The sequence below is a fragment of the Saccopteryx bilineata genome, chromosome 11, assembly GCF_036850765.1.
Source record: "Saccopteryx bilineata isolate mSacBil1 chromosome 11, mSacBil1_pri_phased_curated, whole genome shotgun sequence".
Taxonomy (NCBI): domain Eukaryota; kingdom Metazoa; phylum Chordata; class Mammalia; order Chiroptera; family Emballonuridae; genus Saccopteryx; species Saccopteryx bilineata.
The window spans coordinates 56,291,362-56,309,649 of NC_089500.1; the positions used below are offsets into that span (position 1 = coordinate 56,291,362).

General features: G+C 40.1%; 1 protein-coding gene and 1 non-coding gene across 6 annotated transcripts in view; one reads left to right on the forward strand and one right to left on the reverse strand.

The window, feature by feature from the left end:
* PTPRM (protein tyrosine phosphatase receptor type M) overlaps positions 1-18,288 on the forward strand; it is an 899,870-nt gene that overhangs the window by 473,860 nt on the left and 407,722 nt on the right. The gene's annotated exons all lie outside the window — the stretch shown is intronic.
* Positions 12,676-12,751, reverse strand: TRNAT-AGU (transfer RNA threonine (anticodon AGU)). The gene has a single exon. It is a non-coding gene; the product is annotated as a tRNA-Thr (tRNA).

The following is an 18,288-nucleotide window of genomic DNA, read 5'->3' on the forward strand; positions in this document are numbered from 1 at the left end:
CTAGCTCATGTCCTCTGTCTCAAGCAAACATTTATAAATATTTGAAGAGATGTCAGGGAGATTTAAACTTCCTTATAAAACTTCCTCTTAAGGATAATAATAGGTATACATGTTGTGCAAAAAAAGAAAGAAAGAAAAAGAAACTCGTAGCCAGGATCAGTGGATCTATGAGTAAGATGCACATGAGTCGCCACGGTCCTGTTGGCATAATGAATATTTAACGGAAAATATTTGCATATTATATTATGAGGCTTCGTGTCTGACCTTCCTATATTTGACTAATTACAAAGTATTTTGGAAAGTCCTTTCATCAAAAACATCATTGTAAGTATAGGTCCAAAGAGCACATGGTGAAGACAGTTTCCCTCCTACTTCTCTCATTGTGGTCTTCCCTGAGGGTGGCAGCTGGTGTGTTTCTGGTCTTCTTTCCAGAAGATGAGATCTAGGAGGGTCTTGACTTCCTAAAACCCTGGCATCCCTGGACAAACTCAGGTCTTTAGGACTGCTCTAGTGTGCTCGGTCCCCCACAGGGCACCACCAGACCTCCTGAGTCACACCAGACGCTGCCACGGGTCTCCATCTTCCTTCTTGTCGTCCAGAACTCTGAACCAGGTCCCCAAAAAGTGGGCCAGCAGTGATCCTTGCACAGAAGTATCATTTATATCAGTTTTTGCTTCTTAGTGTGGATTTTAATGTGGATTTTCTCTGAGATGTCATCTGACCCTATTCGAGGCTGTTTTAAGTCTTATTGAGGGGAACTTACCTCAGACAAATATATATATATATATATAAAATATATAATTTTGTTATCAAAATGCACAAAGAGTTAAATTTCCATTTCACTACTCTATCAGGTATTTTTCAACTTTACCCAAGTGGAAACTGCCTGAATTAAACAATATTCAGTCCAACTGGATGACCGTGTATTAAATTCTGTGAGAGCCTGACCAGGCGGTGGTGCAGTGGATAGAGTGTCGGACTGGGATGCCGAGGACCCAGGTTCGAGACCCTGAGGTCACCAGCTTGAGCGCAGGCTCATCTGGTTTGAGCAAAACACCTACCAGCTGGAACCCAAGGTCACTGGCTCCAGCAAGGGGTTACTCGGTCTGCTGAAAGCCCACGGTCAAGGCACATATGGGAGGGCAATGAACAACTAAGATGTTGCAACGCGCAATGAAAGGCTAATGATTGATGCTTCTCATCTCTCTTCGTTCCTGTCTGTCCCTCTCTCTGACTCTCTCTCTGTAAAAATAAATAAATAAAATGTCGGTTATGGCCTTTAAAAAAAAAAATTCTGTGAGAACCAGGAAACTGAACAAAATGTATCTGTCCTTCCATCCCCTTCTCAGTTACCTGAGTCAGAATTTGACTTGCCTGTTCTGAATCTCGAGTCCGGGAGTTTAGGACTCTGTATGGTCACAGTGGGAGTAAGTTTTATGATGAGGCAAGTTCGGATAATTGAACCTGTTTCTTGAACAAACATTTGTTACATAAATACTACCTTTAATTTTATTGAATACCTACTATCTTACGCTTCTCAAAGCACTTGGCAATGTCTTCTGTCTCTAACACTGGAACATTCTTGAATAAGTCAAGTAAATAGTCGATCTCTTTTTTAGGTGATATTAAAACACGTCAAATTGGAGTGACTTGCCTCTGAGTGCCCCCAGCAAGCCATTGGGTGGGAACAGATTCCAAAGGGGGCTTCTTGACCCGTGCTCATCCTGATTTAGCAAGTAGGAACCAAACTGCAACGGGTCCAATATTTGCGATACCATGGTTGAAGTCTACAATTGTGGAAGATGACAAAACCAAACAGGGTAAAATAGTGGTGTAAACCCAGTGTTTGAGATTCGGTACTAACTTTGCCATTGGTCCTCGAGAATCTTAATTCTAAAAATTAAATGTTAACACTGAGTGGAAAACTATATATTAAATTATTTTATACATTGTCATTATTTCTGTTGGTAGATTCTTATCTAATTAAAAAAATGTTAGGAGAATAATTGATCCTGATATTTTGATTCATTGAATTATTCTAGGTAACTGCCTTCTGATGACTGGGATGCTAGGTGCCTTGCCTTTTGCATGGATGTCCTCACATTTAAAGTGACAGACCATTTTTGCCTATTCTTTAGGGCCCATTTAATACCTAAGAAATATTCCTATGGAAATTATCCCTGAACTATTACATATGAGGTGTTTGCAGTTTGACTGTTGTTTGAAGAATGGAAAAATCAACTGAAGTGGCATTGTGTTAGAGACAGTGGCTGCTTAATCACATGCTAATGCAGCTACCCGGCTCAGAGCCAATCTCAGGCCCTCCTTCCCTGCTGAAATCGAGGACTACCAGCCGTGTGCAGTGGGAGGTTGGCAGTTCAGGTCTGTACAGCACAGAATAAATTTCTGAGAAATCAATAAATAGCAGCTGACAAGAGTAACTATGGGAAAATTAAAGGCTGACGAAGAAGGTTGGTGAAAGGTTAAATCTCTCAGCTTAAAAATCTGAAAAGAAAAGCCTTCTTTTATGTTTTATATTTTTAAATAAAATGTCATTACTTATTGTTTTTAGGAGTAGACAGTTAAAGAATCAGGAAAGCCTTTTCTATCCTAGCACTTGAATGCCTTAGTTCACAACTTAAATAATTCATAATGCTATTTCTTTGTGTTTTGGGTGTTTTAGGGTTTAATAATATAGTTGGTTGACAGAGAAAAAAACTAAAGGATTTTTCTCTTTGACTCCACATAGCTTTGGGTGTGAATGTTATTTTTCTTTCTCCTGAAGTGTTGGAGTCTCCGTGAAAGAGAAGTGGTGTTGCTGGAGGCTGTTCTCCTGCGTGCTCAAGTCCACGGACACTAGCATGGGCTTGGAGATTCGCAGTGACATCACTCCTTCCTCTGCCATAGGGTCAGTGTTTGTAATACTCAGCAGGTGCTGGGGCAGGGGAAAGACACAAGGGCTAAATCCTGCCCACACACACTTTCCAGTCTAGAGTGAAAAGCAAAAATTACATGCTTAATAAGAATGGCAGGAGGCTTCAAATCAAATGGACAAATGGTACTGTTCTACACACAGGTTCAGGGCACCAGCCCTTCAGACGACATGCTCAGGGTGCAATGGCCACAGGAGAAGGCTCCCCAGAGGGTTTGGAACTTGGGCTGAATTTTGAAAAGCAGGCAATACTTGGAGAGGTATGAGCAAGATAAATGGAGGGGAGGAAGCAAGGACATTTTAAACAAGGACTGTCTGCAAGAGCCTTGCTTATTTATAAACTGATCTTGGGTGCTAGGTAAGATTTTTTTGGTGAAGGGTGTAACTCATGGAGCAGAATACATGACCCTTAAGGTGCTCAATAAATATTAACTGTTGCTTTGAAGAATTGTGGTTACAAGATGACATATTATTAAAGAATAAGAAAATTGTATTTTTTTTTTTTTTTGTATTTTTCCAAAGCTAGAAATGGGGAGGCAGTCAGACAGACTCCCGCATGCGCCCGACCGGGATCCACCTGGCATGCCCAGCAGGGGGCGATGCTCTGCCCATCTTGGGGCATCGCTCTGCTACAATCAGAGCCATTCTAGCATCTGAGGCAGAGGCCACAGAGCCATCCTCAGCGCCCGGGCCATCTTTGCTCCAATGGAGCCTCAGCTGCGGGAGGGGAAGAGAGAGACAGAGAGGAAGGAGAGGGGGAGGGGTGGAGAAGCAGATGGGCGCTTCTCCTGTGTGCCCTGGCTGGGAATCGAACCTGGGACTCCTGCACACCAGGCCAACGCTCTACCACTGAGCCAACCGGCCAGGGCCACAATTGTATTTCTTTGGCTTCTATACCTTTTTCTTTTTAAATCCTGGAGGCTGAGTCAGTTCCTAGAATCTTGATTTTGCTGCAAAGTAATTAAACTAAATAATGCTTTAAGCATCACTTTTCTTCCATGTAAAGTATGTCAGTTGAAGAAAATGCCATCTTCTATACCTTTCACTTTAAAATACAGCAAATATACTTTGCTATAATGAGTGAGGGAAACTGGGACTGGAGACATTAAACTATTTTGTCAATTTTTTTTTCTGATTTACATCTTTCATTTTAACTGTAATTTTTTATTTGAATGTGAACTTACTAGTAATAGTAGAAATGATTTGGGAATTAGATTTTAAGAACAGGTAGATTAGAGTTGACTGGATGTTTCTTATATGTAAGTGTCTGTTATATACTGAAAGTAGTAAGTAAGGGAATGTCTATTTTTATGACAGATGTGATGCCTGTGATAGCGTGTTATGCAGAGACAGAGGACGTTCTAGACTAAATGACTTTTTAGGGTCATGTCATTATTTATATCATGACTTCTCTTTTCCTTTTCTTGATGCTATTACCAAACTAAGTTTCTAAAATCTCTTTGGTCAAGTCATTCCTGCTCAAAAGTCTTCACTGGCTTTTTGTCCAGGCTAAGTATAAAAGTATTAGTCTTTCTTATTGAGGTTGACCTTTCCTTTTCAGTGTTATCTTTTACTATTTTTCTTCTTATATTGATATTTTTTTTGTTTCTATTGGTGTAGTTAACTCAAGACCTCAAATATGTCCCATTTTTTCATATCATTCTGATTCTGTGGTCAACAATCTCTCAGCCTAGCCAAACTCTCTTCATTTTGTAATGAAGACTAAACTCAAGAAAGAGCATTCACTATGGTAAAGAGAGCAGGAGTTGGGAAGACATCGTGAAATGTTTTTATTCTGACTCTCCCTGGCTGTCCCACGGCAGCATGCGGACAGGGCAGGGTGACACCGAGGGTCAGAGAACCTACAGACGCACTGGGCAGAGAGAGCCAGAGGCCGTGGAGCAGCAGATCCAAACTGAAGATACTGGAGGCAACCTACTTGGAGATTGAAGTTGTCTCTGAAACAGAAGGTCAAAAGTAAGAAGCAAAGCGTAGGGGGAGATAGAAGAAGGAACAGGGGGAAGGTACAGTGATGGGGTTTAATTTATTTATTCATTTGAGAGAGGATAGAGAGAGAGAAGGGAGACACAAGAGGGGAGGAGCAGAAAGCATCAATTCCCATATGTACCTTGACCAGGCAAGCCCAGGGTTTTGCTTTTTTTTTTTTTTTTTAATTATTTATTTTTTTATTTCAGAGGCAGGGCGAGAGTCAGAGAGAGGGATAGATAGGGATAGACAGAAAGGAACGGAAAGAGATGAGACGCATCAATCATCAGTTTTTCGTTGCAACACCTTAGTTGTTCATTGATTGCTTTCTCATATGTGCCTTGACCGTGGGTCTTCAGCAGACCGAGTAACCCCTTGCTCGAGTCAGCATTCTTGGATCCAAGCTGGTGAGCTTTTTCTCATACCAGATGAGCCCACGCTCAAGCTGGCGACCTGGGGGTCTCGAACCTGGGTCCTTCCGCATCCCAGTCCGACGCTCTATCCACTGCGCCACCGCCTGGTCAGGCAGTGATGGGGTTTAAAAAATTTTTCAAAAGCAGCAGGAAGGCGTTTGGGGTTCTTTGAGCAAGATTATAGTCTAATGTGGCTCATATAGCACAGACATTCTAGACTACAGGAGATGGAGGGCAGGAGAAAGCTGTCAACTAAAAGCAAGACTGTGGGAAGGTATTTGAATGTGATGTAAGCAGTTTGACCACCGTGCCTTGATTATAAGAAAAATAGTGTTGGTGGGGGGCAAAAAGAGGCATTGAAGAGCCCAACCTGAGATCCTTTCCAATAGTTCAGAATATTCAGAAGAAGTATTTTGATTTAAGAAAATCCAGATCAAAATAAAGGGAGTGTCTGCTCTCAATAGACCTGGCTCTCCAGAAAGGGCAAGGGGAACACGGCCTGAGGCACAGTACCGGCTCGATCGGCGTTGAAATTGTACAAGGTGAGATGAGCAGATGAGGATCAGGCTCGGGATGGAAGGAAGATCGGAGGCAAGTGTTGGGAGTGGGAACCTACAGATGAAATTGTGACGTTCCAATCCTCTCAAATGGGCCTGCCTGGTGGCATGGGGATGGGGAGGAGGCACCTCTTCCCTCCTAAGGGAGAGGTGACTGGGACATTTTGTGATGCTCAGTCCTTCATGGCCAACCATGGCCTGGAGCATTGCTAGAAAATTTGCATGGTTCTACTTTACTCCAGTTTCTTTTAACCCATTTTTAGACTCATTTAAAGATTTGATCATTTCTACTGAGTTCTGCTACTAATTCTTTGCTCAAAATCATTCCTTGCCTAAGACAGATGACTGTAAACTGGGAGGGGATTTCTGCAGAAATATGAAACTGCTTGGGACAATTGCCTGCTATGGTTCTTCCATCTTACCTTTCAAATGCAAAGGCAAACTTCAGTTATTAGCAAAGTTATTACAGGTGATGGACAGGATTTTTGGTGACTAATGATCTCAACTGGAATATCAGGTACAAATTTAAAGTGCCATGTTTGTAACACAACTTACGATTTAATGTTAACTGTTGGTTTTCAAAAGGATACCTCCTTCGCTTTTAAAAGGAGAAATATATATTCATTAGTACTTATTTATAGTAAAATGGACCAAATTATAGATATAGGAATAGATATAAATAAAATGTAGCATTTTCCTGTACATTTTTCTTTCTTGTATTTCAGTCCTCCCTTAGAGAAGAAAATCAGGATTTATTGTTGTTCTGCTTTCCTTTCCTGTATTTCTGTCCTCTCCAGTGATCAGTCTGTGTTTGGTCATGATGGCTGTGGAAGAGATGTGACCATGAGGTAATGTTAACCTGTGTGGCTTACAGCACTACAGTGAATTCTCACCTCCTTCAAAACAGTAACGAGACCTCCGGTGCTTTGTCTGTGTAGATACATAGTTTTCTTTATTGATTCTATACAAGTCTGGGAAGCGGTGCCTATGCTTTTATTTCAAACTGAAGAGTTATTTTAGAAATACTTGTCCTCTGTTTCCTGAAATGCTAAAGGCTATCCATTTCTGGATAGATTGACTGGTTGTGAAGATTTTCCGTAGAATGGCTGCTTTGCTTCTACCAGGGTGTCCCCCTGGCACACCACAGCCTTCCAGTTATAAAATCTTTGTTCTTCGCGGAGGCTCTTCTGTTGTGTTTGGAAACTATCTGAGTTAATAACGGGATTCGTGAGTCATTGGATGTTGTGTCTCTCAAATGAAGTATGTCTTGTTTGTCTTTTTACTCAGGCTGTGGTGGGCCAGTTGGGAACATACGAGAGAGCTGGACCACTCAAAGGTGAATGGGGTGCCCCCCCCAAAGCTCTGGAGGGGCGTAGGTGAAGGTGTAAACTCTGTTCTCAGTGCATCGATGTTTATGAGGACTGCGTAAACTTTCAACAGTGCGAACACCTACAGAAAGCAGGATTAAAATAGTATTAAAAAGCAGAATATTTCAGTTGGTAGCAACCAGAATCCTTGATTTCAGTCTCTTTTAGTTTAAAAAAATACTGGCCCCTGAGGTGCCTGCCGTTGTTAGCCCCTCCCACAGTGGAGTGACGTTAGTTCAGGAACAACAGGGATTCCCTAGAAGAGGAAAATGCTTCTGGGTCTCTCAAAGTTTTTCTACAGTTTCAAAAATAGCAAACTGTAGGAGTTATATCACTTCATTTAGGGTGCTTCTGTTGCTCAGCTTTAAAAATTCAGGCCTTCAAGAGAGGAGTATAAATATATGTTTGAGCTGCAGAGTTCTTTTGCATTCATTAGTGAGAATTATGTCTAAACGTGCCAGCCTGAAATTCAAGATTTCATCGTAAATTCAAGTTAAGACAAAAAAAACACATACAAAAAACCTGAGTTTTTTAGTAACACTTCCAGTTTTTCTTCTTTAACATGGGCAATGTGAGATTCTTTTATGAGGGGAGTATAGATTATTTCATTAGATTTTAAGAAAGTTACTGTTAGAATATTAATATTTGGCCCAAGAAATTAATTTTGGGCCAATTAAAAAAAAGACCAACTTATCTATCCCTAGGAATTTAGACAAACTTAAAAATAATATGTAGACATTCAAGGATTCAGTTATTTTTGATAATTAAACAATCTTTTTTAAAAAATATTTATTGGCCTGACCAGGTGGTGGTGTAGTGAATAGAGCGTTGGACTGGGATGCAAAGGACCCAGGCTCGAAGCCCCGAGGTCACCACTTGAGCACGGGCTCATCTTGGCTTGAGCGTAGGCTCACCAGCTTGAGCGAGGGGTCACTTTCTTGAGCGTGGGATCATAGACGTGACCCCAGTGGTCACTGGCTTAAGCCCAAGTTCGCTGGCTTGAGCAAGGGGTCAGTTGCTCTGCTGCACCCCCCCCCCAGTCAAGGCACATATGAGAAAGCAATCAGTGAACATATACAGAGACTAAGGAACTGCAATGAAGAATCGATACTTCTCATCTCTCTTCCTGCCTGTCTGTCCCTCTCTCTCTGTGTGTTTCTCTCTCTCTATCTGTCACACACACACACACACACACACACACACAAATAATTATTGAATTTATGGGATGACATTGGTTAATAAAATTATGTAGATTTCAGGTGTACAGTTCTATTACATTATCTGTGTATTATGTGTCCACCACCCCAAGTCAAGTCTCCTTCCATGACCATCTGTCCCTACTCCACCCTCTTCTCTTCCCCTACTCCTCCCTTTCCCTCTTGGAATACCCACACTGTTGTCTGTGTCTGAGGTTTTTGGGGTTTTTTTGCTTAATCCCTTCATCTTTTTCACCAAGTCACTCAACCCCCATCCCCTCTGACAGTTGTCTGTCTGTTCCTAAGCAATCTTTCGGCTGGAATTTTTTTTCATATTTTGTCATTTCAAATTTGTTTTGTTTGTGTGAAGAGGTGACATTCTCCTGGATTAGTGAATTGCTGAGAAGAACATCTTTTCTATGTTTTTTTTTTCTTTCTAGAATAAAGCAAACATTTTTGTACCTACACACTTAAGGAAAAAAGAGCAAATGTTACAGGATAATTAGAACTGTTAGGGTAATTGCCTTTTATAGATACATTATGCTTCAGTTGTTTACTGCTAAATGAAATGTAAAACTGTGTATTAGACTAAAGAATAATGCACAGTGTAGATCTGCATACAAGGGAATTGTGTTTTATTTGAAGAGATGGAGATAGGTCTATATTAGGAATAAATTAGGAAGAATATCCACACACATATACACGTGCATGTGTGTGAGGGGGAGGTGTGTATATATGTACACACATAGACACACATAGACTTATTATATACACACCAAACACATGGGAACAAGTCTGTGCTTAGTGTCAAAAATTTATGGTGAAAAGTAGGAATTTTCCCTCTGTAATAGCCCTCCCTTTCAGTCGCTTTCCATTGATGCATTACTACCCATCCAGAGGAGGTCGGTCAGTTACAGAAGTTACTTTTCCTGCTCCACTGTCTACCTGGTGCCTCAGGGAACAGGCCTTTGCTCATCTGTGCCCCTCGCTTGGATATCAGGGAGTGCTGTTGGCGTTTATCAGGTGAACTGATTCTTGATAAACTCCCTGATTTTCGAAAATTGTCCTTTGGATGAATCCACATTTATTCATGTAGCTGAGGGTGCCTATCAGTGACCCAATCTGAGCAAGAAAGGCCATCACATTTCTACATGACAGCAAGTACAAGAAGTACAAATTGTCCAACCCTGACCTCAATCTCTGCCTTGACACAAAGACCATCTCCAAAGAGCAGGTGTAAGACAAAATGAAAAATTGCTCTTATAGTGCAGTTATATTATTACTGCATTTTATTTTAAAGGTGGCAGAATAAATATGCTTTTAAAACCTCTTTTTTTTTTTTTTTTGTAAAGGAAGTCCTCTTCTCATTCTAAGTTATTTATGCTCAAATCAAAACATGAAACATAGGTTCAAATATAACAGATAAATGTCCCTAACCCTTTGATTAGGACTTGAATCTCTGCCCTTCTAACCCCTGTAATTGACAACCTAGCTTACTTTACTAGTTTACTTCATTTAGTATGAGAGTTCTAAAATTAATTTGGAACAAAACTTTTCTATGAGATCTGTGACAAGAATGCTTAAATGCTTAAGTGTCAGAGAATGAAATTATCTTTATATAGATGTCTCTAAGCTTTGAAAGAATTATTACTTATTGTTTTAAAGATAAGTGTAGAACTGAGCATTTATCATTTTAAAGCCTTTTAAATTGGAATTCTGATTGAAAGGGCTACCCTCCCGCTCTTCAGAAAGCCCATGTTCTAGCTGCTTAGAGGCAGGGAAGTTTTACATTTGCAGGAATTAATCGCAGTTAATACTAAAGTTCGTTAGAAAAGCTGCTGAGCTGGAAGAGATGTCAGGGTATAATCAGATAGCTTCCGATGGAGCCATGAATGTTATCTAAGAAATACAGCCTATTAACCGAGGTCCCCTTTTTAGGTAAACAGGGAAATGACATTTTGAAGTAAACTTGAGATGGTCCTCAGGTACTACGAGTCCTAGGAAAAGAAATCACTGGGTTGCGGGGAGGGAAAGAAGAGACAACTAGAGCTCCACTGACCGATGAAAGAAAACAGATGATCAGGTTTTTGATCTTGAGTGTTTGATGGAAACACCCTAATTTGCCTCACATAAAAAAATTAAGAAAGCCCTGGCTGGATAGCTGAGTTGGTTAGAGCATCTAACTGAATGCACAAGAAGTTGTCGGTGCGATCCCTGGTCAGGGCACATACAGGAACAGATTGATGTTTCTGTCTCACTCTCTTCCTTCTTCTCTCTCTGAAATCAGTAAATTAAAAATTTTTTTAGCCCTGGCCCATTGGCTCAGTGGTAGAGTGTTGGCTTGGTGTATGGAAGTCCTGAGTTTTGATTCCTGGTCAGGACACACATGAGAACCACCATCTGCTTCTCCACCCCTCCACCTCCCTCTTCTCTCTCTCTCTTCCTGTCCTGCAGCTACTGCTCGACTAGTTCCAGCAAATCAGCCCGGGCACCGAGGATGGCTCCTTGGAGCCATCAGCCTCAGGCACTAAAAATAGCTCAGTTGTGAATGAACATGGCCCTAGATAGAACATTGCCCTGTAGGGAGCTTGCTGGTGGATCCACATGGGGTACACAAAAAAGTCTGTCTTTCGGTCTCCTCTCCTCTCACTTAAAATTTTTTTTTAAATTAAGAAAAACAGAGGGTATTAATTCCTTCAATAAGTAAATGCTTTTAATTTTTAATGTTCACTAAATTTAATAGGAGTGGTTAGATAGGACACATACAAAGGACTCAATATAGCATATAAATACTGTATAATAGTTGCATAAGTTTCAAAGTCAAGGTAGTTTTTTATATGAGGGAGACAAAAGTATAATAAAAAGTAAAGCATTTTCGGAAGTGTCTCCATATTATACATTTCTAATGCATCTTTGAATTTATGTAGTCAGTGTTAAATGTTCTCATAACTCTTGCCTACAAGCAACTTCCTTCTGGTGCATCTAGAAGGTGCTGATTTCTGCATTCAGTGGGTACAGGATACAACAGAAACTAGAAGACTGTGGTCACAGAAGCTAGAGGACAAAAAGAGAGTTGACAACAGGGTTACTTAGACATAAGTATGTTGCTGTTGATACCATTTTAGCACTAGAAATTATACTCATTTTTAAAAGAATGCTTTTATCCATGTAAATAATCTGAAGAGGCTCCCACATTTAGAACAAAGAGTGTGCATGAAAGCTTGAAGTAATGCTTCTGCCTCCCTTCGTTTTGCTTCTGTCTGTGTCGCTGGATGTGGCTGCTCTCTGTCCCCACATTACACAGGTGCCATAGCAGTTATGGTGGAGGGCTCGGATAGTTATTGTATAAACAAACATATTCAGTGTTTTTTTCTACATTCACTTATAAGTTAGATACCAGTTGGGTAGCTCTATTTCCTGCTGATTTCTGGAGTATCCTCTTTCAGCATGTTTTTAATTGAGGCTATTCCAATTTTCACTAGATCAACAATGTATTCATTATTTCAGAGGTTTTGCACAGTATGGGCCGTTTTATTCTTACAGAAGTACTCACACACATAGGTATGCTACTTTATACTTATATAGCACAACATAATTTACAAAGCATTTTTTGAATTATTCGCTGGGGTTGGGAAAACAGGTTCCCAGAAACGGGTTATTGATCCATTTTACAGTGAAGTACCCAGGTGGTGTCACCTTCTCAAGGCCATAGGGCTCTGACTAGACGCAGGTATTTTATAGCTCGAGGGTATTTTCTTCAGTATGTGTGCGGAACATTCATGGCCCAGGTGTTTGAGAAACAAGCAGAGGCGTGTGTAGAGGGACATGCAGAGCTAAACGAGCCTGGCCCCTTCCAGGAGTTCACAGCCTTAGAAAGGATGGGCATATATATAAGCTTTTTTTTTTTTTTTTTTTTTTCATTTTTCTGAAGCTGGAAACAGGGAGAGACAGTCAGACAGACTCCCGCATGCGCCCGACCGGGATCCACCCGGCACACCCACCAGGGGCGACGCTCTGCCCACCAGGGGGCGATGCTCTGCCCATCCTGGGCGTCGCCATGTTGCGACCAGAGCCATTCTAGCGCCTGAGGCAGAGGCCACAGAGCCATCCCCAGCGCCCGGGCCATCTTTGCTCCAATGGAGCCTTGGCTGTGGGAGGGGAAGAGAGAGACAGAGAGGAAAGCGCGGCGGAGGGGTGGAGAAGCAAATGGGCGCTTCTCCTGTGTGCCCTGGCCGGGAATCGAACCCGGGTCCTCCGCACACTAGGCCGACGCTCTACCGCTGAGCCAACCGGCCAGGGCTATATAAGCTTTTTAGGCAGCAAACTGGACATGCTTGCTTAATAAAGAACACAGTAAAATGGAATATGACCGAAGAAGAAGTGATACTGAGGCCCAAAGGTGCCAGCAAAGGTGGACCTCAGGAGGTAAACTGGGCAGAGAAGAAAGGCACGAGAATATTGGAGCGGGAAGACAAGGGCACTCATGGAGACACTGATGGGTTCACATACTTTTTAAGTTCTATTTTAATTTTGAACCATTCGGGTGAATTCATTAAGTGAAATGGATGTGTTGTGGGTTGAGAGTTTGCACCTTGATCATCGTGTGTGTGTCTGTCTTTCTGAAATCATTCTATTTTTGCTAAGAGACCACTTTAAAAATAATGTTTTGGCTAACATCTATCTAAAATAGGAGCCTGATCATTAATAATATTAAGGATTATTGAAAACTTATGGGTGCCTTTGCTATTTTTTAATTTTTTAAAATTAATTAATTTATTTATTGCATTTACATAGATTCTAGTGCAGGGGTCCCCAAACTATGGCCTGCGGGCTGCATCGGCCCCCTGAGGCCATTTATCTGCCCCGCCGCACTTCCGGAAGGGGTACCTCTTTCATTGGTGGTCAGTGAGAGGAGCACATTGACCATCTCATTAGCCAAAAGCAGGCTCATAGTTCCCATTGAAAGACTGGTCAGTTTGTTGATTTAAATTTACTTGGTCTTTGTTTTAAATATTGTATTTGTTCCCGTTTTGTATTTTTACTTTAAAATAAGATATGTGCAGTGTGCATAGGGATTTGTTCATAGTTTTTTTTATAGTCCGGCCTTCCAACGGTCTGAGGGACAGTGAACTGGCCCCCCTCTATAAACAGTTTGGGGAACCCTGTTCTAGTGTCTCCCCAAAAGCATCCCCCACCCCATATTCCCCTCAACATCTCCCTTGCCCCCCTCCCAACAGCTCCCTCCCTCCTTCCCTTCAGGTTTAATTCCATTCCTCAGTTCACATTGTTCCTTGAATTCCTCATATGAGTGAGGTCATATGATATTTTTCTTTATCTGCCTGGCTTATTTCACTCAATATAATAGTTTCCAGGTCCATCTATATTGTTGCAAAATGTAATATTTCCTTTTTTTTCATGGCCCCATAGTATTCCATTGTATATATGTACCACTGATTTTTTTTTTTGTATTTTTCTGAAGCTGGAAACGGGGAGAGACAGTCAGACTCCTGCATGCGCCCGACCGGGATCCACCCGGCACGCTCACCAGGGGCAACGCTCTGCCCACCAGGGGGCAATGCTCTGCCCCTCTGGGCGTCGCTTTGCTGTGACCAGAGCCACTCTAGCACCTGGGGCAGAGGCCAAGGAGCCATCCCCAGCACCCGGGCCATCTTTGCTCCAATGGAGCCTTGGCTGCGGGAGGGGAAGAGAGAGACAGAGAGGAAGGAGGGGGGGTGGAGAAGCAAATGGGCGCTTCTCCTATGTGCCCTGGCTGGGAATCGAACCCGGGTCCCCTGCATGCCAGGCCGACGCTCTACCACTGAGCCAACCAGCCAGGGCCTGTACCACTGATTTTTAACCCACTCATCCACTGATGGACACTTGGGCTGTTTCCAGATCTTAGCTATTGTGAACAATGTTGCCATAAACATGGGGGTGCATTTCTTATTTTCAGTCGGTGATATGGTGTCCTTGAGATATATTCCTATAAGTGGGATGGCTGGGTCAAAAAGCAGTTTCACTTCTAATTTTTTGAGGAATTTCCATACTGTTTTCCACAGTGGCTGCACCAGTCTATATTCCCACCAGCAGTACAAGATGGTTCCCCTTTCTCCACATCCTCACCAGCACTTATTGTGTGTTGTTTTGTTAATGAGCGCCATTCTGACTGGTGTGAGGTGGTATCTCATTGTGGTTTTAATTTGCATTTCTCTAATGATTAATGATGTTGAACATTTTTTCATCTGTCTATTGGCCATCTGTATGTCCTCTTTGGAGAAGTGTCTATTCATTTCTTGTGCCCATTTTTTGATTGGATTATTTGTCTTCCTGGTGTTGAGTTTTAGAAGTTCTTTATAAATTTTGATTATTAACGCCTTATCAGATGTATTGTCGAATATGTTCTCCCATTGTGTGGTTTGTCTTTTTATTATGTTTTAATTATCTTTAGCTGTGCAAAAGCTTTTTAGCTTGATATAGTCCCATTTGTTTATCCTGTCTTTTATTTCACTTGCCTGTGGAGATAAGTCAGCAAATATATTGCTGTGATAGATGTCAATGAGCTTACTGCCTATGTTTTCTCCTAAGATGCTTTTGGTTTCACGACTTACATTTAAGTCTTTTATCCATTTTGAGTTTATTTTTGTGCATGGTGTTAGTTGGTGGTCAAGTTTCATTTTTTTGCAGGTAGCTGTCCAGTTTTCCCAACACCATTTGTTAAAGAGGCTGTCTTTACTCCATTGTATGCTCTTACTTCCTTTGTCAAATATCAGTTGTCTATAAGGTGTGGGTTTATTTCTGGGTTCTCCGTTCTGTTCCATTGATCTATGTGCTTGTTCTTATGCCAGTACCAAGCTGTTTTGAGTACAATGGCCTTGTAGTATAACTTGATATCAGGGAGTGTAATACCTCCCACTTTATTTTTCTTTTTCAAGATTGCTGAGGCTATTCATGTTCTTTTTTGGTTTTATATAAATTTTTGGAATATGTGTTCTATATCTTTGAAGTATGTCATTGGTATTTTAATTAGTATTGCATTAAATTTATAAATTGCTTTGGGTAATATAGACATTTTAATAATGTTTATTCTTCCTAACCATGAACATGGTATTTGCCTGCACTTGTTTGTATCTTCCTTGATATCTTTTATCAATGTTTTATAATTTTCTGAGTATAAGTCTTTAACCTCCTTGGTTAAATTTACTTCTAGGTACTTTATTTTTTTGTTGTTGCAATAGTGAAGGGGATTTTTTCCTTAACTTCTCTTTCTGACATTTCATTGTTTGTGTATAAAATGCCTCTAATTTCTGTGTATTAATTTTATATCCTGCCACCTTGCTGAATTCATTTATCAGATCCAGTAGTTTTTTGACTGAGACTTTAGGGTTTTCTATATACAGTATCATCTGCAAATAACAACAGCTTTACTTCTTCTTTTCCAATTTGGATGCCTTTTATTTTTTCTTCTTGTCTGATTGCTGTAGCTAGGACTTCCAGTACTATATTGAATAAGAGTGGTGAAAGGGTGCACCCCTTCCTTGTTCCTGATTTTTAGGGGATGTTGGCTGTGGGTTTGTCATAGATGGCCTTTATCATGTTGAGGTATGTTCCCTATATTCTCACTTTGCTAAGAGTTTTGATTATAAATGAGTGCTGGATTTTTATCAAATGCTTTTTCTGCATCTATTGAAATTATTATGTGGTTTTTTTCATTCCTTTTTTTAATGTGGTGAATCATATTGATTGATTTACGAATGTTATACCATCCTTGCCTTTCCAGAATAAATCCCACTTAATCATGAGGTACAATTTTTTTTCATGTATTGCTGGATCCAGTTTGCTAATATTTTGTTGAAGATTTTAGCGTCTTAATTCATCAGGGATACTGGCCTATAATTTTCTTTCTTTGTGTTGTTTTTGCCTGGTTTTGGAATCAGAATTATGCTCGCCTCATAAAAAGAACTTGGAAGTGTTCCTTCCTATTGAATTTTTTGAAATAACTTGACAAGGATAAGAGTTAGTTCTTTAAATATTTGGTAAAATTCACCAGTGAAGCCATCAGGCCCAGGGCTTTTCTTTTTGGGGAGCTTTTTGATAGCTATTTCGATCTCATTTGTTGTAATCAGTCTGTTTAGGTTTTCTGATTCTTCCAGATTGATTTTTGGAAGATTATATGTTTCAAGGAATTTGTCCATTTCACCTAGGTTGTTTAATTTTTTGGCGTATAGTTCTTCATAGTATTTTCTTACAATATTTTGTATTTCTGTTGTGTCCGTTGTTATTTCTCCATTCTCATTTCTAATTTTATTTGAGTCCTGTTTCTTTTTTCCTTGGTGAGTCTCGTTAAAAGTTCATCAATCTTGTTTACCCTTTCAAAGAACCAGCTCTTGATTTCAGTGATTCTCTGTTTTGTTTCTTTAGCCTCTATATAATTTATTTCTGCTCTGATCTTTAATATTTCCTTCCTTCTACTACCTCTGGGCTTGCTGTTCTTTTTCTAGTTCTTTTAGATGAAGGGTTAGGTTGTTTATTTGAGCTTTACCAAACTTCTTAAGGAATGCCTGTAGTGCTATGAACTTCCCTCTCAGGACTGCTTTTGCTGTGTACCATAGATTTTGAGTTGTTGTATGCTAATTATCATTCGTTTCTAGGAATTTTTAAATTTCTTCTTTGATTTCATTGTTAACCCATTTGTTATTTAATAACATGTTATTTAGTTTCCATGTGTTTGAGTATTTTTCAGTTTTTCTGTTGTGGTTGATTTCTAGTTTCATGCCATTGTGATCAGAGAAAATGCTTGATATGATTTCAATCTTCTTAAATTTGTTGAGACGGTGTTTGTGTCTTAACATGTGGTCTGTCCTAGAGAATGTACCATGAGCACTTGAAAGGAATGTATATTTTGCTACTTTAGGGTGAAAGGTTCTAAAGGTATCTATTAAATGGAGTTGATCACATATGTACTTTAAGTCTGTTGTTACTTTGTTAATTTTCTTTCTTGAGGATCTATCTAGTGATGTTAGTGGGGTATTGGAATCTCCTACTATTATAGTATTGCTGTTGATCTCATTCTTTGTATCCGTCAAAGTCTGCTTTATATATTTAGGTGCTCCCATATTAGGTGCATAGATATTTATAATGGTTATATCTTCCTGTTGGATTGCTCCCTTTATCATTATGTAGTGACCTTCTTTATCTCTTATTATAGCCTTTGTTTTAAAATCCATTTTGTCTGATATAAATATTGCTACCCCAGCTTTTTTTTCATTTCCATTTGCATGAAATATTTTTTTTCCATCCTTTTACCTTTAGTCTATGTGTATCTTTTGTTCTGAGGTATGTCTCTTGTAGAGAGCATATGTATGGGTCCTGTTTTCTTATCCATGCAGCTACTCTATGTCTTTTGATTGGATCATTTAATCCATTTACTGTTAAGGTTATTATTGATATGTAGTTGTTTATTGCCATTTTGTTCTTTAAAGCTATATTCCTCTTTTGCTGTATTCTGTTCCTCCTTTGTTCTGTTTACAACAAGCCCCTTAACATTTCTTGCAGCCTTGGTTTGGTTGTAATGAATTCCTTGAGTTTTGTTTTTTTGTTTTTTGTCTAGGAAACTTTTTATTTCTCCTTTGATTTTAAACAATAGCCTTGCTGGATAAAGTAGTCTTGGTTGTAGGTTCTTGTTCTGCATTACTTTGAATATTTCTTGCCATTCCCTTCTAGCCTCAAGTGTTTCTGTTGAGAAGTCAGATGTCATCTTTATGGGGGCTCCTTTGTAGGTGATAGCCTTTTTTTCTCTAGCAGCTTTTAATATTTTCTCTTTATCTCTTAGCTTTACTA